The sequence below is a fragment of the Rhinoderma darwinii genome, chromosome 7, assembly GCF_050947455.1.
Source record: "Rhinoderma darwinii isolate aRhiDar2 chromosome 7, aRhiDar2.hap1, whole genome shotgun sequence".
Lineage (NCBI taxonomy): Eukaryota > Metazoa > Chordata > Amphibia > Anura > Rhinodermatidae > Rhinoderma > Rhinoderma darwinii.
Genome location: NC_134693.1, coordinates 16,025,938 through 16,051,005, shown reverse-complemented (window position 1 = coordinate 16,051,005; position 25,068 = coordinate 16,025,938). Strand labels below are relative to the sequence as shown.

The 25,068-nt window shown below is 44.2% G+C and overlaps 1 long non-coding RNA gene across 1 annotated transcript in view; it reads left to right on the top strand.

Annotated features, from left to right (window-relative positions):
- The first annotated feature begins 854 nt into the window (after positions 1-854).
- LOC142657059 (uncharacterized) overlaps positions 855-25,068 on the top strand; it is a 46,453-nt gene continuing 22,239 nt past the window's right edge. The window contains exons 1-3 of the long non-coding RNA XR_012849796.1: positions 855-927; positions 1,358-1,505; positions 2,295-2,487. This is a non-coding gene — a long non-coding RNA (uncharacterized LOC142657059). The remainder of the gene's footprint in view (positions 928-1,357; positions 1,506-2,294; positions 2,488-25,068) is intronic.

The window sequence follows — 25,068 nt, the reverse complement described above, 5'->3', positions numbered from 1 at the left end:
CGTATACAGTTATTGTGGTCACTTTATATGAATTTCATTTTGTACTCACAAATGGTTGTTCAGCAGATTGTGCTCCTTTTTAGCGTCTCAACCCTATTATACTAATGAGATTGTAATACTTATATTGTAGAATTAGAATGTTATTAAGGTTTTTCCAGCCATCTTGTAGGATAAAATGATCATTTTCTTGTGTGATAATCTCCAGATGTTGATGTAGATTGGAGTATTTCATTATGTTAATTCTCAAAGTATGTTTCTTTTTTCATTTAAAATGAGGTTTTGTTCCGATAATTCACACTCGGGGTGGTTGAAACATCTTTAAGCAATGACATGAACATGTTTTTAACTTATCCTGTTTGCTTTAATATGCCAGAATCAAGTCTTGCCACATTATAATTTCGATTCTCTAAGGCTCTGTTCACACTCGTATCTGAACTGTCGCAGATTTCGTCATATTTAATGCTAAGAATAGCGTTGTCCGCAGTGCTATTCTTCCTGTCAAAATGTCGGACACCATGACAGAACCCGACAGAGCCCATTATTAGTCAACGTTGTCTGTTGGGCGCTGGTGGTGTCCGCTGTATGACGGACCTGGCACTGTATCGTATTTTCCATTATAAACAGCATTTATGATGCAGATGTAAACAGAGCCTTAGCCCCATTTCTTGGATACACACTTAAAAGGGAGGGAGATTTATTAATACCAGTGCAAAGGAAAAGTGTAGCAGTTGCCTATAGCAACCAATCAGATTGCCTCTTTCGTTTTGAGAAGGATCCCTGGGAAATGAGAGCTGGAATCTGATTGGTTGCTATGGGTAACGGCTTCACTTTTCCTTTGCAGCAGTTTTTGCAGCAGTTTTTATAAATCTCCCCCAGTATCTTGGGAGGGGTTTGATAAATGCCCGGGCTACATACGAAAGCCTATCCGTATGTATATTGTGTTCTTGTTTAACCCCTTAATGGCCAGGCCTGAAAAGGCCTTAATGACCAGCTAAATTTTTCTGTTTTTGCAGCCATAACTTTTTTATTTTTTCATTGACGTGGCTATATGAGGCCTTGTTTTATGCAGGATAAATTGTTTTCTTTTTCTGCTTGGTTTGGGGGTGGGCGGTGGGAGAAAAAATGTATTGTGTAGGTTATATTATTTATTTTTGTGGCGTAAAAGTAGGAAAAATATATTTTCAGCATTGTTTTTTTTTTCATCCCGTTCTTTTCAAGCTAAATAACCTGTTAAATTAATTATTCGGTTAACACGGTCGTGTAGATACTTAATATGTGTAGGTTTTTTGTTTTTATGTAATGTATGGTCAATAAAATATATTTCATGCAAAATATTGACTTTTTTTTTTTTTGGTAGGTAGGAGCCCTGTAACAGATTTTGCATTGGGGCTTAGGAACGTCAACCTCTGGATGCCCATGAAAACATACGTCAAAATGCCTCTGTAACATGGAGGCCATAGCAAATTTCAGTAGACGACAACTGACGCCAAATTTTCCATCTAAGGGTATGTTCACACGGCCTATTTTTAGTTGTTTTTCGGGCCGTAAACGTAAAATTCGGGGGCTGAACGCCTCCAAACATCTGCCCACTGATTTCAATGGGAAAAACGGCGTTACGTTCCCACGGGATGTTTTTTTTACGCGGCTGTTTTTAAAAACGACCACGTAAAAAAAAAACGCCTCGTAGAAAGAAGTGCATGTCACTTCTTGAGCCGTTTTTGGAGCTGTTTTTCATTGACTCAATGGAAAAACAGCTCCAAAAACAGCCGTAAAAAATGGCTGAAAATCAGGTGTTGTTTTCCCTTAAAAACAGCTCCGTATTTTCAGCCGTTTTTTGTTAAGCGTGTGAACATAGCCTAAGGGTTTTAAAAAACACCCCGTGGGAACGGAACGCCGTTTTTCCCATTGAAATCAATGGGAAGATGTTTGGAGGCGTTCAGCCCCCGCATGGTAGCACAAACCCCACAATACTCAATCAAACTGAAATAAAACATGACAACAGTTTCTTTGGATAAAAATTGCCACAGTGTTTATTAAGGGTAACCTAAGATAAAATAATTCGAAGAGAATAACCATAAATAATCGAATAAATAATAAAATATAAATATTTTGACCAATAAAAACCAAGTCCGCCCAGCATTAGCTGGGTGACAAACCCCTCTAACAAACAACGTGACGTGAAGGAATTAAAAAACAATAGGGAGGGAGGGAGGGCGGGCGATGGTCCAATCTTCAAAACTGGCTTCTTGACCACGATGAACTGCTCCTTTTATGTCCAATTTTCCCGTCTTTAGGATTTTATCAATGACCAATCAGCTGGCCTTCAACAAATCTGCCTGGAGATAGAATCTGCCAGAACCTGCTCATGCAATTGCACAGCTGACCTAGGTCCAATCAGCTGGGACCAACTCCAAACTGCCCAGAGACAGAAACATCTGGAAACCGGCTCGTGCCACCAGCACAGCTTACCCGGGGGACACCAGGATGGTAAGTACCATTCTAATATAAAATAACAAATGGAGAAAAGAGGGAAAGGGGGAGAAAAAAAACATACCAAGCAAAAAACACATTTTATTAACAACTTACGGGGGCCGTGCGACCATGTGTCCCCCAGGCAATAGCCTGGGGGGCCCCTGACATTCTTAGCAGTTGTTTGGGTCGTTTATGGCTCGAAAAATGGCAGAAAATAGCATCAGACGACCAAATAAATATGCAGACACTAGGCCAGGGTCTTATTTTCGTACTATACGTGTCTATCACTTTCCTAATCTCATAGTGATATCATGATGTGTTCAGGGCGTAGCTATAGGTGGTGCAAACATAACAGTTGTGCATTCGCCCCGGCGTCTGAGAGGATCTAGACACCCCTCTTTCACAGACACCGAATCTATAAATGGCAGACTGCGCTGGGATTTGGCACTGGGGCCCGGGAGATTTATTTTACGCCTCTAAGGCCAGATTCACACGAACGTGTCTGTTTTGCGTCCGCAAAAAACTCAGCGTTTTTCCTGCGTCGCATTTCCGTGTGTATCAGTGTGTGTTCCGTATGTATTTCGGCTCATAATAAACTGCATAAAGAACCGTACTGCGCACTGTATTGCAGTCTGTATAGTTATATGTAGGATGCTGCGTCATGTACCAAGATTTTCCCAGCATCCATATTTTTTTTTTCTGGACGATTTCCTCTCCATATAATTCTGAAATTATTCATCGCATTGACCTTCATTTCTACTGTCGAAAGTCCCTTTAATATTTAAATTTGCCAGCGCCAGCTGATGCCTGTTATCTCTGCTGGCAGTTGTATTGGCATCTCAGATGGTGCTGCGTTATCCTTATACAGCGCCACCTGCTGGTAAACAGTAAAAGTTGATGTATTTAGTCTAATAATGTGCATTCTACTGTATGTGACTACTAGCAAAGAGCAGAAACAGAGACATAGAATTATATCTAGACATATATATCATAGTTATTTTAGCCTTCCTTACATAAAAACAAGCAGGGATCTATTTCATATTGCAATTTTTTTTTATCTAAGTCTGAATCCTTTTTATCTCTGATATTTTCGGAAATTACGAAGAAGACAGCGAGCGCACGCCCCCACAGTCGTTGTGCAGTTAATGGTTCCTCTTTACATCAGCAGTATCAATATAATTTGATATACACAGTCACACACTTTACTGTGAAGTCTTAAGTTGGTTTTGGGGTTCATTAAATTTTTTTGTTAGCGGTAATAATTCTTTAAGGGTCTACTCTGAGATTTTATACGTCTCATCATTTGTGCATCTGTTCCAAAGATTTTAGAGCTATCAAAAGTAATTTGCAAAGAAAGCAAAAGTATGTGTGGCTCTTTGAAAAAAGGATTTGCACTTTTAATGCTCGATTTTTGGAAAAACTGCAGAACTTCTGGAATGGCTCCATGCTATAGGTAGATTTATCAAGAGACTTCAATATGGACCGTGTGGAGGTTCCTGATGGTGATATATGTTGGTGTATTGAGTATATCAGATGTTTGATTGCACATTTTATGACCAAATCATGGATACACAGCCCTAACACCTTGGGGGGCCCATAGACCACAAGGCGTAAAAAAAAATCAAGACTATAGTCATGCTTGATAGAGCCTTCTTATTATACACATGAATATATTTCATGATACATACATATTATAGAACATGTCATCAATTTATCTCATCTCAAACTGGAACACAATTTTTTTCATATTTCATAATATTTTTACAGGGGTCTGAGCTCCATTTTTCTGATACAGAGAGCTTCAAATCCTCTGCATAGATATAGAGATAAATGAGAATGTTTTGCTGCTTCAGCCACCACTAGGGGGAGCTTACTGAAGACAAGTTTTTATTAACCCCTTCCTGACATTTGACATAGAGCAACATCTTAGCTGGGAAGGGGGAATACTCGGCGGGTGTTGGCTGTATGTTATTCACTGCAATAGCCAGCATCAGAGATATCTCCACCAGGATAAGAGATATCTCCACCAGGATCAGAGAGATCTCCGCCAGGATAAGAGATAACGATCCTGGCCGTTTATCCACTTAGATGTTGCAGTGAATAACGACTGTGCCATCTAAGAAATTAGAAAGAGGGGCGGGTTTCTCCAACAGCCCATTGGCCGATGGTTATCATGACAGTCTGGGGTTCCCATGTCTGCCCTCTTTGTGCTCCTATTAAGTCAGAGGCATGGCTTAAAGGGGTATTCCAGCCTTTAGCTTTTTTCACCTATTCACTGGCTAGGTGAAAAATGCTAGATCGGAGAAGGGGCGGATGCTGGGAACCACACCAATCGCCGGAATGGACGATCCAGGTTCCCATACCCCCAGCGAGAAGTTTGAATGAAGGGTAGGCCGGGCATGCAAATATATACAGCTGACGGAAACAGCTGTAGCATCAACCTGTACATTATCAGGATACACACAACCAAACAACTTTTCAGATACATGGGAACGTATTGGAAATAAATGTAAATTTAAACTTTTTTCTGATTGTTAATAGGATTTTTTTAAAGGACAACTCCACAAACTCCACCATTCTGGTTTTAGGTCCAAAAAACTGTGCTGTCATAATGTCATAATGTATATCATAATATATCTGTAGAGGAGAGCGCTGTTTTCTTGACTTGATAACTTATATAAATCTGGCTACCTGCAGCCACCACTAGAGGGAGCTATCTGCATACGGATTTGTACAGCATGTATGGAACTCAATGGCAGCTGTGTAAATCTGTATGCAATGAGCTCCTCCTAGTGTGGACTGCAGGTATCAGTGTTGGGCCCCCTCACAATTTGGGCTCCTCATTCTAGTGACAGATATTAGGGGTAGGAGGTTGCTACAGCTTCTCATATGAAGGGACTGAAGCCTCATTAACTAGCTGCATTCTCTTGGTTCATCCTTCACATACAGACAACTTTTACTTTGTAAAAAAAAAAGTCCAAACCCAAGAAGTCAAGTTATCAAATTGCTGTCAAATCAGATTGAACGGAGCTTTTATTTGCTTTTGGCATTTGCTGAGTTTCTGAATCATTGTCATTTCGACAAAATGCTTTCATTATAGGGATGAAAACTGACAATTAAAAATAAGATGGAGAGATTTGTTCTTCAGGAACATTCTTACTGTTTTTTTTTTTCCTTTCCGAAGATTGAAATGAAATATAATTTAGCAAGATTAAGGGAGGGCTGGCAAACGAGAAAAACACGCGGAGTCGTGACCTGATTCATACTATGAAATACATTAAATTAGTCTAGAAGGGAAACACAGGGGTCCACAGTTATTATGCCGTTTACGCCAGGTATAAGTGAACTGTCATGTGTGAAAAATTTGTGATAAAAGTCATAGATTTTATTTTTCGACTGTCAGAGTTCAAAATGTGCCAAATTTATCAAGAGGCATGCACATTTTAACCTAGGTGCAAATTACAGTATATATACTGTTCTTCAACTGTCACCTTTAACCCCTTAATGACCAAGCCATTTTTGAAGTTTTTCCATCGTCACATTCCAAGAGCTATAACTCTTTTATTTTTGCGTCGACATAGCTGTATAAGGTCTTGTTTTTTGCGGGACAAGTTGTATTTTTTAATAGCACCATTTTGGGGGACATATTATTTATTGATTAACTTTTATTAACTTTTATTTGGGGGGAAATAGAAAAAAACCACTCTTTTTCACGTCTTAAATCTACGCCGTTTACCGTGTGATATAAATAACACAATAACTTTATTCAGCGGGTTGTTACGATTGCAACGATACAAAATTTGTATAGTTTTTGTATGTTTTACTACTTTTACACAGTGAAAACGCTTTTTTTTCAAAATTATTTGTTTTTGTGTCTCAATATTTGAAGAGCCGTAACGTTTTTATTTTTTTGCCGATGCGGTTGTATGAGGGCTTTTTTTTTGCGGGAAGACTTGTAGTTTTATTGGTACCATTTTGGAGTAGATGCGACTTTTTGATCACTTTTTATCACATTTTTTTGAAGTCAGGATTCACAGAAAATTTTTCCATAGTTTTTTATTAAATTTTTTACGGCGTTCACCGTGCCGGTTAAATAATGTCATAGATTTATAGTCGGGATCGTTACGGACGCGGCGATACCAAATATGTGTAACTTTTTAACTTTATTTTGTTTTTTTAATAGTAAAGCATTTTGTAAGGGGAAAAGCTGGGTTTTTAATTTTTTTTCAATTTTTTTTTTAATTAACTTTATTAAACTTTTTTTTCACTTTTTTACTAGTCCCACTAGGGGACTATAATATGCGATTCTGCGATCGCATTTATAATACACTGCAATACTTTTGTATTGCAGTGTATTACTGCCTGTCTGTTTAACACGGACAGGCATCTGCTAGGTCATGCCAAAGACATGACCTAGCAGGCATTCATGACAGGCAGACCTGGGGGCCTTTATTAGACCCCCGGCTGCCATTGGAGACACAGAGCTCCTTCCCTCTCTCCAAAACCACTCAGATGCGGTGCTCGCTATTGAGCACCGCATCTGAGGGGTTAAACGTGTGAGATCGATACTAATATCGATCTCACACGGCAGAGCAGGGACGCTCCCAGCCCTCAGCTGCCTCTAGCAGCTGAGAGCAGGGAGATTTGACAGCTCCCTGCTCTGTTTACTTATTCCGATGCCGCGACGTAAAAAGTCTATGGCATCGGAATAAGGCCCGTTAGTGACCGACGTAGAAACACGATGGGCCGGTCACTAACGGGTAAAGATTGCTTACAGGGACTGTCCAGGATTGAAAAAATGCTCTGCTCCCCCTCAGAAACAGCGCCACTAGTGTTCACGAGCTGTTTCTGGTATTGCAACCCATTGACTTGAAAGCTGCAATATCAATCATAGCTCATGGACACAAGTGCCGCTGTATCAAAAACATTAAAACATAAATCATAAACCAAGACCTTTTAAGTAATAATAATAATAATACTAATAATAATATATACATATTGTCCAATCAGTGCTGACAGAGTCAAGGTGAATAGTAACACCCAGTTGTCAATGTACTCATATATTTCCAGGAGGAATGACACAACGAAGAGTTCTAAGAATAGATGCTTCACAATTGTTATTTTATCGGGTACACCAGTATTTACAAAAACATACATGTCAGGAGAGCATCTAGTTCCCCTACACTACACCACACATGAGACCTGTCAGCTCTTCTATACTACACCACGCAGGAAAATTGTCAGCTCCTCTATACTACACCACGCAGGAGAACTGACAGCTCCTCTATACTACACCACACAAGAAAACTGACAGATCATCTATACTACACCACACAGGAGAACTGACAGCTCCTCTATACTACACCACACAGGAGAGCTGACAGATCCTCTATACTACACCACACAGGAGAACTGACAGCTCCTTTATACTACACCACACAGGAGAACTGACAGATCCTCTATACTACACCACACAGGAGAACTGACAGATCCTCTATACTACACCACACAGGATAGCAGACAAATCCTTTATACTACACCACACAGGAGAACTGACAGCTCCTCTATACTACACCGCACAGGAGAGCTGACATCCCCTATACTACACCACACAGGAGAGCTGACAGATCCTCTATACTACACCACACAGGAGGTGACAGCTCCTCTATACTACACCACACAGGAGAGCTGACAGCTCCTCTATACTACACCACACAGGAGAACTGACAGCTGCTCTATACTACACCACACAGGAGAGCTGATAGATCCTCTATACTACACCATTTAGGAGAACTGACTGATCCTCTATACTACATCACGCAGTAAAGCGGACAAATCATCTATACTACACCACACAGGAGAGCTGACAGCTCCTCTATACTACACCACACAGGAGAGCTGACAGATCATCTATACTACACCACACAGGAGAACTGACAGCTCTTCTATACTACACCACACAGGAGAGCTGACAGCTCCTTTATACTACACCACACAGGAGAACTGACAGATCCTCTATACTACACCACACAGGAGAACTGACAGCTCCTTTATACTACACCACACAGGAGAACTGACAGATCCTCTATACTACACCACACAGGAGAACTGACAGATCCTCTATACTACACCACACAGGATAGCAGACAAATCCTCTATACTACACCACACAGGAGAACTGACAGCTCCTCTATACTGCACCACACAGGAGAGCTGACATCCCCTATACTACACCACACAGGAGAGCTGACAGATCCTCTATACTACACCACACAGGAGGTGACAGCTCCTCTATACTACACCACACAGGAGAGCTGACAGCTCCTCTATACTACACCACACAGGAGAACTGACAGCTGCTCTATACTACACCACACAGGAGAGCTGATAGATCCTCTATACTACACCATTCAGGAGAACTGACTGATCCTCTATACTACATCACGCAGTAAAGTGGACAGATCATCTATACTACACCACACCACACAGGAGAGCTGACAGATCCTCTATACTACACCACACAGGAGAACTGACAGATCCTCTATACTACACCACACAGGAGAGCTGACAGATCCTCTATACTACACCACACAGGAGAGCTGACAGATCCTCTATACTACACCACACAGGAGAACTGACAGATCCTCTATACTACACCACACAGGAGAACTGACAGCTCCTTTATACTACACCACACAGGAGAACTGACAGATCCTCTATACTACACCACACAGGAGAACTGACAGATCCTCTATACTACACCACACAGGATAGCAGACAAATCCTCTATACTACACCACACATGAGAACTGACAGCTCCTCTATACTACACCACACAGGAGAGCTGACATCCCCTATACTACACCACACAGGAGAGCTGACAGATCCTCTATACTACACCACACAGGAGGTGACAGCTCCTCTATACTACACCACACAGGAGAGCTGACAGCTCCTCTATACTACACCACACAGGAGAACTGACAGCTGCTCTATACTACACCACACAGGAGAGCTGATAGATCCTCTATACTACACCATTCAGGAGAACTGACTGATCCTCTATACTACATCACGCAGTAAAGTGGACAGATCATCTATACTACACCACACCACACAGGAGAGCTGACAGATCCTCTATACTACACCACACAGGAGAACTGACAGATCCTCTATACTACACCACACAGGAGAGCTGACAGATCCTCTATACTACACCACACAGGAGAACTTACAGATCCTCTATACTACACCACACAGTAGAACTGACAGCTCCTCTATACTACACCACACAGGAGAGCTGACAGATCCTCCATACTACACCACACAAGAGAGCTGACAGCTCCTCCATACTACACCACACATGAGAACTGACAGATCCTCTATACTACACCACACAGGAGAGCTGACAGATCCTCTATACTACACCACACAGGAGAGCTGATAGATCCTCTATACTACACCATTCAGGAGAACTGACAGCTCCTCTATACTACATCACACAGGAGATCGGACAGATCCTCTATACTGCACCACACAGGATAGATGACAGCTCCTCTATACTACACCACACAGGAGAGATGACAGCTCTTCTATACTGCACCACACAGGAGAACTGACAGATCCTCTATACTACACCACACAGGAGAACTGACAGATCCTCTATACTACACCACACAGGAGAACTGACAGATCCTCTATACTACACCACACAGGAGATCTGACAGCTCCTCTATACTACACCACACAGGAGAGCTGACAGCTCCTCTATACTACACCACACAGGAGAGCTGACAGATCCTCTATACTACACCACACAGGAGTGCTGACAGATCCTCTATACTACACCACACAGGAGAGCTGACAGATCCTTTATACTACACTACACAGGAGAACTGACAGATCCTCTATACTACATCACACAGGAGTGCTGACAGATCCCCTATAATAGACCACATAGGAGACTGGACAAGGTCTCGTTAAATAATTTAATGACCCTCACATTATAGCTGGAGATATGTTTAGAAGATTTTTTTTGTTGTGCATTTGTAACTAGTTATTTTGTGATTGGGTGTGGTTTTCTCAGTGTATGCTTATAACCAATATGTAAAAGTAATTTAAAAGGAAATCATTGCAGAAAGTCAACAATATCAAATTATCCCTCCTCCATATTAAAAAAAAAGTTCCGCTCTGTCTTGAAGTGATTAGGTACTTCAAATATCAATGATCTACAAAATCAAAGCTGATTTACAAAATACCTGGGAGACAGCGGGGAACAATTAAACAATTGTATGGGGCTGTATAATTAATGAATACATTATTAATGCATCAGCATAGATTTACTAAATTAATTTGTTTAGAAAAAAAAGTTTTGCAGCAGTGGCGAATGACTAATTTAATCAATGCACTTCTGCCCGTGGCCAATATTTACTAATGAGTTTTGCTTGTGTGTTCTCTTCTCATTTATTTGAATAAAGTAGCCAGTAACATTAAACTTAAAATTTACCAAATCCGTAGCGTACTAATATTTATTCATCAGATGAAAGGGAAGATGATACATAATTAATGAGTTTTTTTTTTCTTTGTGCTATTTGGAGACTTGGTTAAACTTATCTGAAATTCCAGTGGGTTTTCAAAAACATTTGCAAGTTACGAGGTCCTTTCCTCTGTTAAAGGGGCTGTTTTTTTTTTTTAGACAACCTCACTTTTTTACCCTATGAGGTTGTGCTGAGTTTCCAGACGGTGGTCCTCGGTCCCCTACTTCAGACCTGCATCTCCCAATTTCCTGGGAGACATCCAAAAATTGTCCCAGCCAACTCTTTTACCCGGTTGATAGAGACTACCACCCAGATGTTTAAGAAATAGCCTGCAGCTGCAACTAGAGAGAGGAAATATACAGCTAGTATTGCGTTTATTGGGACTTGTATAAATCCAGATGTAGTGAGCTCCCCCTAGTGGAGGTTGCAGGCAACCACAATTCTGGCTTTTGTTTCTTTGGTTGTATGAAGGTAAAATGGAGCTTTGATCCCTATAAATATAAATTATAAATAAGTACGCAGAGAACTTTAGACCTTTTTAGATAAAATAAACATTAAACTTGTACCATTAACCCCTTTACCATCTTAAACCACATTGATTATAGGGTGTTAACCTAAATCTCTCCAGACCTCTAGTGATATTAGATTATGTAGGTGCGATATTCCCTGCCTAATTTGATGTACATATGGCGGTATTATTTAGACACTGTGTTGCGGTATTATTTAGACATGCCCACCTTAATCCTGTAACACCCACTGTTATTTCATCCATCAGTTAAAATAACAATCATGTGACTCAAATTGTAGATAATTGCTATAAAAATATATTACGAAATTATCAGCATAGAATGTTGGACCTAAAAACGGGATTGTGTTAACAGGTGGACATTTACATTAACCCATTTAGTACCAGGTCGTTTTTGGGCTTAAGGACCAGGCAAATGTTTTATTTTTTTGTTTTGGCCTTTCGGATTATAAAGTGTTTTTATTTTTGCATTGACGTGAGTAAATGCCTTGTTTTTTGTGGGACATGCTGTACTTTCTATTTTTACCATTTTTGGGTATACATAGATTAGTGTTTAAGTTTTATTAATTTAATTTCGGCGTACAAGCAAAAAATCCCAACAAAACCTCCAGGTTTATTTTCTCTCTACCCTATTCATCGCTGACCTAATTGAAGGGTATATATTTGAAGTTTAGATTGTTACTTCATGTTATATGTATTTAATTAAACAAAATATATATATTTTGTTAAATATATTTTTTTGTGTATTTTTTTATTTTTTACAGTTTATTTTTTAATTTTTTTTGTCCCATGTATGGATTTTAATTCTCCTTTTTAAAAAAAATAAATATGTACACAAACTTATGCGTGCCAGCATATTGAAGGCCAATTATCAACAGGTTTAGGCCTTATTTACACAAGCGTATTTAACGTCCGTGATACGCGTGTGAAAATCACGCACGTCGCACGGACCTACGTAAGTCAGCGTGTGTCCGCTGCGTGAAACTCACTGCATGTCCTATGTTTGTGCGTTTTTTGCGCATCACGCACCCATTGAAGTCAATGGGTGCGTGAAAATCATGGACATCACATGGACGCACATCCGTGTGCTGTGCGTGATTCGCGCAATAGTTGCTCAAGAAATGATGGGAAAAAGAAAACCACCTCCTTCATTTCATTTTGCATACGTCAAAACCACTTGACATAAGGATGACATGCGCGCAAAAATAACGCAGACACGCACCAAACACTGATGACACGCGGAACTGCAACGCGTGCAAAACGCAGCATTTTTTACGTGCGCAAAACGCACACGTTTGTGTGAATTAGGCCTTACGCTACTTAAGGGACGTAAAAAAGTTTCACATTTTGGTGTAAGCATTATTTGCACAAAAATGTGTGACGCTGTTCACTTTAAAACTGCTCTTGCCACTATTCAAAAAAAGGGAGTGGGTACTCAAGAAGGAGCGTACCACCTATGGCCTTAAGGTACTCTTACACGGCCCGACATGGGGCGTGTAAACGAGTGCCGATCAACGAGATAGCTCATTGATAGGTCCTTGTTTGCTTCTATCACATGGAGCAATGATTGGATATGTGTAGGGATGAGCGCTCGTTACTCCGATTGCTCGTCCCTATAAATTTTTATTATGTCGGCAGCACATCTCCCTGATTACATAGGGATATGTGCAGAGCCTGCGGCCGCTGTTCGCCGCTATCCGGCTTCTCCTAGCGGCTGCCAGCATCTATTACCTTTGTGCCGGCGTCCTGCTCCTCCTTCCCGGGGACGCTGGCATGTATGGCTTCCATCAGTGCTAAGCTCCCATGGGGTGCGCATTCGCTGGTAACCTCTTAAAGGGCCATTGCGCGCACCACTATAATCTTTTCTAGCCTATCCCTACATAAGTCCGTCCTGCCTTCCTGTGCCTGAGCATTGTTGTCACTACCCACGTTTGTTATTGTAAATGGTCCCTTATTTGTATCCTGTATCCTGTGTTCGCGTATCCAGTAATTGTGTTTGTTCCTAAGCGAAGTCTAGTGTTGGAGGCGAGTTCATCCTCTGTGCCACGTGTCATCTGCCACACCAAGTGTCATCTGCCACACCAAGTGTCATCTGCCACGCCTAGTGTCGTCGGTGTCATCTATGCCAAGGTGTCTGCTACGCCAAAGTGTCTGTCAGAACTTCTATACAGGTACTCTAGTTCCAAAGACTTTTATTGACAGCAGTTTGGCAAGCTGCTACTCTGCTATGGCGGAGCGGCCTAGTGGGTCCACATACCCCACAGCCGTGACAATATATGCTGCCGACAATGATGATTTTTAATTCTGCATTTAAGAGCAGATCAGCCGATGAACATGAGTTTGCTCGTTCGTCGGCTGATCGTTGCCCTTATTACACATGATCGGGAACGAGCATTCATATAAACACTCGTTTGCCCGACCATTGGTCCGTGTCATAGGGCCTTTACAAATGTGCTATATTTTATGCCAGAAATTGGTGACAATTATAGCGCCTCTTGATAAATTTGTCGCATTCTACTCCAGTGGGCTTCTGTTTATGTGGCTTTGTAGAGAAATATCTCCCATTCTGGCAGTTATGGCAGGGGCATTGCTGTGTAATACAACCATGCTCCTCCAGATTTTGAGGGTGCACTGGCGAAACTTTATGTCATGGTGCGGAAACTGACAACCTCCCATAATGTATATTTTTGTCATTGGTTGGCAACTGGTTAAGGTACGTTGCCTCTGATTCATTAACCAACTATCCTTATCAGCACCATGGTGCAAATTCCTAATTACCATTAAATTGGCAAAATCACTAATGAAAATCTATTGCAATCTTCCAGCCAGGCTTTAATGTTCTCACATCTCCATACTGACGTCCCTCAGTCATATGTTTCATTAAGCAGTGTTAGAAATACGCAATGTCTCCCATGCACTAGTCTCTCCGATTTAACGTAAACTTCTGAGCTCAAACCGCAAGAACGCCGAGCACGTGTCATAGCAAACTTCATTAAAGTGCTAATTCCCCTTTAAGTTTACTCATTTGCAACAAAAATAACTTTGAGAACATCTGCCTTATTCTATTTTATAGAGGGAATTGGCATTTTCTTGGTTTTGTAATGCAAAATACTTTCCTTAAATCCAAAGCAGATTAGTACCTAGGTCATAAGGTATTAAAATTCAAGGAGAAATTGCAGCTTATTGTATGTCGGCGGTTTGATAGCCGGTGATATCTGTAAACGATTGCTTTTATTTACATTAATTTGCATTGCGAAGAGCAATTTTACAGTTCCAGTCAGTCTTGATAGCCAATTTTCAGCCTACTGTCTAATAGCCTAGTTACTATAAACAGGCCCGGGAGCATTTCGTGTAGCGATATAAGAAGGAGTCTTGTAAGGAAAGCAGGAAAAACGTATGTTTTTTTTTTTGTAACGTGCTGTGGCCAGGTCTCTAAATATAGTCCGGGAGCTGTGTGAAACCTCTCAGACATCTTTATATCTCAAGGTGAAAATATGATTGCGCCATAGTAAAAAAAAAAAAAAAAAAAAAGGGATATATGAAAAGTCGTCCTTTTAAAGTGATGTTTCCAACAGCAAGGTCGAAACCGATATTAAACAAGGCTCTCGAAATGCTTTACATTTTTCGTCTGTTACTCTCCAAGGCTATTTTGCATGTTGACTATGTCCTCGACAAATCATTAAAGAAGCTTATAAAGCATAGACATAAATCCAACCCTCCCCTCCCCCTCTCTCCTATCTATCCTATATACAAATCATCTCAAAGACCAGTGGGACCCCATTAAGTGCAGACAAGCAGGCTAAGGGTATATAATAGATTAAAGTATACAACCAAAGTTTTCTAAGACGTACACAAGGTTGAAAAGCATTCTGCTGTCTTGTATTGGCCATTGTAAGAAACATCCAGAAACGTGACCTTTGCTATAAGAGTAATCGGCACCCTAGAGGCTGTGACGACCTAATTAAAAGTGGCGTGTTGGGGTTTTTGTTAGGCTGTCTTGGGGGATTAGACTTCTACCGTCACGTCTGTCACACCACTGGACATAACTGGGGCGAAACAAATACCATTGCAAAAAATGCCATTGTTCTTTTCATAATACTTCCACTAATAAGTAGCAATTGACCTGTAACACGTTATATACAACAGGTAGAAAAGGGGTCCCTGATACAGAGATGGGGTTTCAAGGTCATAATTATAATAATTTGTGTAAATGATAACAAAATGGAGAATGTTCACACCTGCGTTCAGTTTTCCATTTTTCTGCTTTGTCAGAGGAACGGAACATTAGAAATATGGGAAGCACCGGTTCCGTTGCACGATGGACACCACCGGCTGCCGAGGAACCCATTGACTTTAATGTATTCCCTCGGGTTTCTGGCGGGGTGTCCATGGTTTTATTGGAAACAAAAGCGCAGCATGCTGTGCTATTGTTTCTGGTATTTTCAGCCGGATCTGCAACGGAGGACCCTAACGGATCCTCCAGCGCAGATGTGAACGAGGCCTAAGTTTTCTTACTTTTCTTAAAGGGGTATTTCCATCTACGACATTTATGGCATATCCTGTATTAATGTTTGATATATGCGGGTCCCAACTCTAGGACCTACACTTATCTCGATGTCACGAAGGGTCTGTGGACCCACTGGGCCGTACCACCTTGATGGTATGGCAGCTGGCCAACAGGGCACAGGTCAATGTCTATAGTTCGTATAGGTACCTGTGGCGGCTCGGAGAGTATGGCAGGCTCGTTTGGGACTAGGCAGCAGGCAGACGTCAGGTGTGGTGAAGCTGGTCAGGCGTGGTATACAGCACGGCACCACTTTGGCTCAGCACAGTACTCGACCAGGATAGTACGGAATGCAGGGAACAGGAACACACTAGGAGGCCATCACATAGACAAACTTAGGAAACAACAACAACGAACAGGCATCGAAGCAGGGGGCTGGACCACTCTTATAGTCCAGGGTACTCACGGCCTGATGTTCATCAAAAGTCCAGTGCGCGCGCTGCCCCTTTAAGAGCGGGACCCGGCTGAGGTGAGTGGAAGCGTCTCCTGAGGAGGAGGCTGGGGCCAGCGCTTGCCGACTCGTGGCTGCGGCTGTCGGGAGGAGATTGGAGCTGACGGCCCGCAGCCACGGACATGACAGTATCCCCCCTCTTACGCCCCCTCTACTTGGGACCAGAGCAAGAGAGAAACTTTTTCAGAAGAGTAGGAGCATTGAGGTTCTCCTCTGGCTCCCAGGACCTCTCTTCAGGACCAAACCCCCTCCAATCCACCGAAAATAAAAAGTCTTTCCTCTCTCTTTTTTGGTGTCCAAGATCTCCTTAACCTCAAAGGTGTCTGAAGGGCCGCTGGAGGCAACCGCAGGGCTAGGAGTCTTGGTATAGCGGTTCAGAACCACCGGCTTCAGGAGGGAGACATGGAAGGAGTTGGGGATCTTGAGGGTAGGAGGTAGCCGAAGCTTGTAGGCGACAGGGTTGATCTGCTGCAGGATCTCGAAGGGTCCGAGGAACCTGGGAGCAAATTTGCATGATGGCACCCTTAGTCGGATATTCCTAGAAGATAGCCAGACCTTCGTGCCAGGGAGAAATTGAGGAGGTTCTCTTCTCCTTGTGTCAGCTTTCCGTTTCATGTGGTCGACTGCCATTAGGATGGAGGATCGAATCTGCTGCCAGATCTGCAGAAAGTCTCTAAAAGCGGAGTCAGCCGCTGGTACCTCAGAAGTATTGGGCACTGGGAGAGGAATTCGTGGGTGTTGGCCGTAGACAATGAAGAACGGTGTCTTCTGTGTGGACTCGCTGGTGTGATTATTATATGAGAACTCAACCCAAGGAAGCAGCAGCTTGGAGATTAAGTGGCGTAGGTAGTTCCCCAAGATCTGATTGATCCTCTCGACCTGACCATTGGACTGAGGATGGTAGGCTGAGGAAAAGTCCAACTTCACACCGAGGAGTCCGCAGAGGGCTCTCCAGAACTTCGAGGTAAACTGATCCCCCCGATCAGACACAAAATGCTGCGGCAAGCCATGCAGGCGGAAGATGTGTTGGATGAACAGCTTGGCTAGCTGAGGAGCAGAAGGAAGACTGGTCAGAGGAACGAAGTGGGCCATCTTCAAAAATAGATCCACCACCACCCAGACAGTACTGCATCCGGCAGAGAGAGGCAGTTCTGTAATAAAGTCCATAGCTATATGCTGCCAGGGAGCATTGGGCACAGGCAATGGCTGGAGCAGACCAGCAGGTCTGGAGTGAGCGACCTTGTTGGCTGCACATAGAGAACAGGAAGAAACAAAGTCCATAATGTCCTTGGGCAGCGTGGGCCACCAGATATGATGAGCAATCAGATCCCGGGTCTTACGGACCCCCGCGTGACCTGCCAGTCTAGAGGAGTGTCCCCAGCGGAGGTTCTTCCACGATCAGCCAGGCGCACAAAAGTCCTCCCTGGAGGAATGTCCCCCAACTTGCAGGGGATTGACAGAGACAATGCAAGACGGATCAATAATGTTCTGTGGAATCTCCATGGTGTCTTCCATCTTGAAAGACCTGGACAAGGCATCGGCCCTCACATTCTTGTCTTCCGGGCGATAATGGAGCTCAAACTGGAACCTGGTAAAGAACAGTGACCACCTGGCCTGACGAGGGTTCAGCCATTGGGCCGTCTGGGGGTAGGTCAGATTCTTGTGGTCTGTAAAAATTAGGATCGGATGAGCTGCGCCCTTAGTAGATGTCTCCACTCTTCCAGAGCCAATTTGATGGCCAGTAACTCCTGATCCCCAATCGAGTAGTTGCGTTCTGCAGAAGAGAAGAGCTTAGAGAAATATCCACATACCATTGACTTGCCCTTGGTACCTCTCTGGAACAGGAGTGCACCAGCACCGACAGAGGATGCGTCCACCTCCAACGAGAACTACAGAGAGACATCCGGACGATGGAGGCAGTGGCGTAGCTATAGGGGGTCACAGCGGTCGCAATTGCGACAGGGCCCTGAAGCCAGGGGCGCCCACGGCCCCCCGCACCACATCAATAAAAAGTTACTATAGTAACTCGGGCCGCGGGCCCCTGTTACTATAGTAACTGACTGTACTTACCTTCCTGGTTCCGGATCACAGCGGAGGTCCTGACGTCACAGCGCTGTGCGCAGCGCATGACGTCACAACGCTATGCGCCGCGCACAACATCGAGAGGACAGAACTTCCGCCGAGGCTGAAGAGGAAGATAAGATTAGTATCCCTGACTGCTAAAGCTGATTGGCGGGATCCGACTCCCGGGACCCGCCAATCAGCTGTTTTGAAGGGGCCGCAGCACTCGTACGAGAGCTGCTTCCCCTTCATTCCGGTCACTTCATTCCGATCACACTGTGAATCGGTGTCGGCGATTCACAGTGTGAGCGAGTAGTGAAATGAAGGGGAAGCAGATCTCGTACGAGTGATGCGGTCCCTTCAAAACAGATGATTGGCGGGTCCCGGGAGTCGGACCCCGACACATCAGCTATTGATGGCCTATCCTGAGGATAGGCCATCAATGTTTAGGGAATGGACAACCCCTTTAAGCCTACGATGTAGCAGGCTTAGAGGGCCCATGAGACAGGATCACAGATTGTGTGATCCTGTCTGCTGGGCCCTGTATCTAAGCCAATCACATGGTAGGCTTAGATACATGGCCCATGTGTGATCCTGTCTGATGGGCCCTGTATTTAAGCCTACAAAACTGTAGGTTTAGATACAGGGCCCCATCACACAGTAATCTTATACTGTATAAGATTACTATCTGCTGGACCCTGTATCTAAGCCTACCTTGTGGTAGGCTTAGATACAGAGTCCCACAGACAGTATCACACATGGGCCCTGTATCTAAGCCTAACACATGTGTTACTAATAGTTTTTTTGTGTGTTTTCTTACAGGTTCGGTCGTTGGACTACGTCGCATTCCAGGACTACTCCGATGACGGCTTTTTTTTATTATCAATAAAACGGTTAATGAGGGTTGTGTGTTTTTTTTTTATTTCAATAAAATATTTTTGCTATGTCTTTGTGGTTTTTTTTAAACTATATTACTACCGCCTTAGTAATGGCCGCCGGCTGATTGACAGCATCCATTGCTAAGGCGGGGCTTAGTGTTAGCCGGTGCACAGGCCAACACTAACCCCCTTTATTACCCCGGTACCCACTGCCACCAGGGGTGCTGGGAAGAGCCAGGTACCATCCAGTACTTCACCATCTGTAGTGACGGTCGGCCACTGGGGCGGCCGCAGGCTGGTATTATCAGGCAGGGACAGGCCAGAAACGGTGGCCCTTCCCACCCTGGTAATGCTAGGCTGCTGCTGCTTTATTGTATCTGGCTGGTTATGAAAAATGGGGGGGACCCCATGTCATTTAAAAAAAAAAAAAAAAAAAAAATAATTGGAAAGAACGAAGTGGGGTCCCCCCCAATTTTCATAACCAGCCAGATACAACACAGCAGCAGCAGGCAGCATTACCAGGGTGGTAGGTGCCACTGTTTTTGGCCTTCCCCAGCCTAATACTACCAGCCTGCGGCCGTCCCTGTGCCTGACCGTCACTACAGATGGTCGGGTACTGGTTCGTACCCGGCTCTTCCCAGTACCCCTGGTGGCAGTGGGTACCGGGGTAATAATGGGGGTTAGTGATAGCCTCTGCACCTGCTAACATTAAGCCCCGCCTTAGTAATGGAGGTTGTCAATCAGCCAGCGGCCATTACTAAGGCAGTGATAATAAAGTTTAAAAAAATACAAGCACATAGAAAAAATATTTGATTTAAATAAAAAAACACAACCCCCATTAACCATTTTATTGAGAATAAAAAACCGCTGACATTGGAGTAGTCCTCGTATCCGAAGTAGTCCAACAACCGAACCTGTAAAAAAACACAAACACACAAAAATAATTAGTAACTAGAGATGAGCGAACCGGGACAACGGAACCCGGTTTCGGTCCGAACATCGGGAAAAGTTTGGTTCGCAGCGAATCCGAACTTCACCGGGTTCGGCCGAACACGTTTTGACCGAACCCGGTCAAAAATATTATACAAATCGGCAGCCACTTGTCTCTATCAATCACTGATAGAGAAAAGAGGCTGCTGATTAAAAATAAAATAAAAAGCATTTCATACGTACCCGGTCGTTGTCTTGGTGACGAGTCCCTCTTCTTCCTCCAGTCCGACCTTCTTTTCTGACGCGGCAGCCTGTGATTGGCTGCAGAGGCCTCTGCAGCCTGTGATTGGCTGCAGAGGCCGCGGCAGCCGGTGATTGGCTGCAGCGGTCACATGGGCTGTAACGTCATCCAGGAATGTCGGGCCGGATGTCGAGAGGGACGCGTCACCAAGGCAACGGCCGGGAGACCGGACTGGAGGAAGCAGGAAGTTCTCGGTAAGGATGAACGTCTTTTTTTTTTTACGGGTTACTCTATATTCTGATCGGAATTCACTGTCCAGGGTGCTTAAACAGTTACTGCCGATCAGTTAACTCTTTCAGCACCCTGGACAGTGACTATTTACTGATGTCACCTAGCAACGCTGCTGTAATGACGGGTGCACACATGTAGCCACCCGTCATTACGGGGCCTCATGCACACGACCGTAAAAACACCCGTTACTACGGGTCGTAATTACGACCCGAAATAGCGGGCCCATAGACTTCTGTTAGCCACAGGTACCTTCCCGTTTTCTCACGGGAAGGTGCCCGTGCTGTTAAAAAGATAGAACATGTTCTATTTTTTTATTTTACGGGCCGTGCTCCTATACTTTATAATCGGAGCACGGCTCGGAAAAACGACCGGCTGCCCGTGGCCGGCCGTGCCCGGCCGTGCTCATCTCCTGAAATACTCTGTGCTGCCTTAAACTCTGTGCACAGGTCAGGATCCTGTTTCTTTTAAATGCTGCTGGGGAACCCGCTCGATCCACTATATAAGGCTGCACTACAGTGCAGCATTTAAAAGAAACAGGATCCTGACCTGTCCACAGAGTTTAAGGCAGCACAGAGTATTTCAGGAGATGAGCGTGCGGATCTTGTGCGGGGTGGTGACTTGCCAATCATGTGAAGGTGTTATTGAGGACAGGAGTGGAGGAGAGGTAACAGACTGAGCTACGTAATGGTAAGAGCAGAGTTCACAGCAGCACAGAGTATCCACTCCTGTCCTCAATAACACCTTCACATGATTGGCAAGTCACCACCCCGCACAAGATCCGCACGCTCATCTCCTGAAATACTCTGTGCTGCCTTAAACTCTGTGGACAGGTCAGGATCCTGTTTCTTTTAAATGCTGCACTGTAGTGCAGCCTTATATAGTGGATCGAGCGGGTTCCCCAGCAGCATTTAAAAGAAACAGGATCCTGACCTGTCCACAGAGTTTAAGGCAGCACAGAGTATTTCCGGAGAGGAGCGTGTGATTGGCTGCAGAGGCCGCTGCAGCCTGTGATTGGCTGCAGAGGCGGTCACGTGGGATGAAGCGTCATCCCTGGAGGCCGGCCTTCTGACGTCATCCTGACGTGCGTGACCGCCTCTACAGCCTGTGATTGGCTGCAGCGGCGACATGGATGAAACGTCATCGCTGGAGGCCGGACAGGAGGAAAGTAAGTATGACATTTTTTTATTTTATTTTTTTCTTACATTAAAATTGTATTTTCCGCGCGCCGAGCATGGTACTGTCAAGGTTGCTGAAAGAGTTAGTGCAGCCCATTAACTCTTTCAGCACCCTGGACAGTACCATGCTCGGCGCACGGAAATGACAGGTTCGGTCAAAACTAGTTCGGTCCGAATCGAACTTTTTCGTGAAATTTGGCGAACTAGCCGAACCAAACTTTTCATAAGTTCGCTCATCTCTATTAGTAACACATAAAGACGCAAAACAATTATTATTCTTACCTTTCCTGGGTCCAGCGCTGGAGCCACAATGTAAGCGAGCTGAGTCCTGTATCTAATCCGATCATGTGTGATACTGTCTGCTGGGCCCTATATCTAATCCAATCATGTGTGATACTGTCTGCTGAGCCACTGTATCTAATCCTATCATGTGTGATACTGTCTTCTGAGCCACTGTATCTAATCCTATCACGTGTGATACTGTCTGCTGAGCCACTGTATCTAATCCTATCATGTGTGATACTGTCTGCTGAGCCACTGTATCTAATCATATCATGTGTGATACTGTATGCTGAGCCACTGTATCTAATCCTATCATGTGTGTGATACTGTCTGCTGAGCCACTGTATCTAATCCTATCATGTGTGATACAATCTGCTGGGCCCTATATCTAATCCAATCATGTGTGATACTGTCTGCTGAGCCACTGTATCTAATCCTATCATGTGTGATACTGTCTGCTGAGCCACTGTATCTAATCCTATCCATAGTTTGTAGGGTCGTAGTGCTATAGATATGCTGTCTCCTATAAACACACACATTTTTTTGGGGTGGACACATATGTATTGGGGCTATTCCCCCTGATGTTTTAAGTCCTTAGTGACGCCCCCGGCTGCTAGTGCTGCATTGTTGGGTCACTTAGGAGACCCAGCGATGCAGCTGAAAGCTGCGGACCGTCGGCCATGAGAAGTTTGCGGGGGGGGGGGCCCAATATGAACTTTTGCATCGGGGCCCATGACCCTTTAGCTACGACCCTGGATGGAGGATAGACGCTGACGTGAAGGCACTCTTCAGGCTATTGAATGCGGACTCGGGAATCCACACCTTGGCGTCCATGCCCTTCTTAGTGAGGTTAGAGATAGGAGAAGTCAGTGAGGGGAAGTTTGGAATAAACTAAAAATTGGCGAATCCCATAAAGCGCTGTATGGCCCTCAAGCCTTTAGGGCGTGGCCATTCCAGAACAAACTTTACCTTCTCAGGATCCATCTCGAGGCCTCGATTCGAGACGATATAGCCCAGGAAGCATAGAGTGTCTCTGTCAAACACGCACTTCTCCAACTTGGCGTACAGACAATTCTCCCTTAACCGTAGCAGAACTTGACGGACATGTCTCTGGTGCGTCATAGGACCTGGAGAAAAATCAAGATGTCATCAAGATAGACCACAACACATAGAGGAGGTCACGGAAAATGTCATTAACAAACTCCTGAAAGACCGCGGGAGCATTACACAGGCCGAAGGGCATTACTAGATACTCATAGTGTCCACCATGGGTATTAAATGCAGTCTTCTATTCGTCACCCTGGCGAATCCGGACTAGGTTGTAAGCCCTACGCAGGTCTAGTTTAGAAAAAATCTTGGCACCACGTATACAATCAAACAGTTCAGAGATCAGTGGCAACGGATATTTATTCTTCACCGTGATCTGGTTGAGACCTCGGTAGTCGATACAAGGACGAAGAACGACATCTTTCTTCTTGACAAAAGGGGAGGAAGACTTTCATATGAAGCCCCTCTCCAAGTTCTCTTTCACATAGGCGGACATGGACAGAGCCTCTGGCAAGGAGAGAGGATATACCCTACCACAGGGAAGGGATGCACCAGGAATCAGTTCGATAGGGCAGTCATATGCCCGATGTGGAGGCAATGTCTCCGCCTCCCTCTTGCTGAAGACGTCCGAAAATGCAGCATAATGACTCGGCAATCCTGCCAATGACCGAGGCAGAGAAGGCTGAACCAAACAAATTTGCACCAGGCAATGGCTTTGACACTCAGGGCTCCACTGGAGAACCTCTCCAGAATTCCAGTCCAAGACTGGGGCATGCAGTCGAAGCCAAGGCAGGCCCAGCAACACAGGATTAACAGCTTTGTATAGGACATAGAACGACAGAAGTTCGGAGTGGAGAGCCCCTAGTTGGAGCCTCAGTGGCTTGGTCACAGCTATAACTGGGTCTGGCAGAGGTAGTCCATTTACTGAAGCAACTGTCAACGGGCTCTCCAGAGGGGTGGTGGGTAATTGAAGAATGTCCACCATGTGTCTATGGATGAAATTAGCAGCGGATGCAGAGTCCAGATACGCAGAGACCTGCTGCGTTCCCTCACCGGACACTATGGTCACAGGTATGGACAATTTTGACGGAAGTCCTCTCTTACCCAAGGTTGTCACTTCAAGCAACCCTAGGCTTTGGGATCTTTGAGGACACAGGCGCACAAGATGGCCACCGAGGCCACAATAAAGACAGAGTCCAGACATGCGTCTTCGTTGTGTCTCCTGGGTGGAGAGCTTAAACTGGTCCATCATCACAGACTCCTTAGGAGGATCGACATCTGAGAACAGCAGGGGTTGCTGCAAAGTAGGAGCCATACTAGGAAGAACTCCCTCCTGACGAACCTCTTGGAGGCGTTCTTGGATCCGTATATCAATCCGGACGGACAGAAGGATGAGGTCATCCAGGGTAGACAGCAGATCTCGAGCGCCAATTGAGGCGCATGGCAGGTTGAGAGATGTGACACCCTCTTAGTCCAATTTTCTTTCTATTAAGACTGACATATGAAATGCCAGTCTTAATAAATTCCCCCCTATGTAGGGGATCTGGAGCTCCAATAATCCGCTTTTTTTTTTTCCAAAATGATATTTAAAAGCAGAAATTCATATTAAGAAA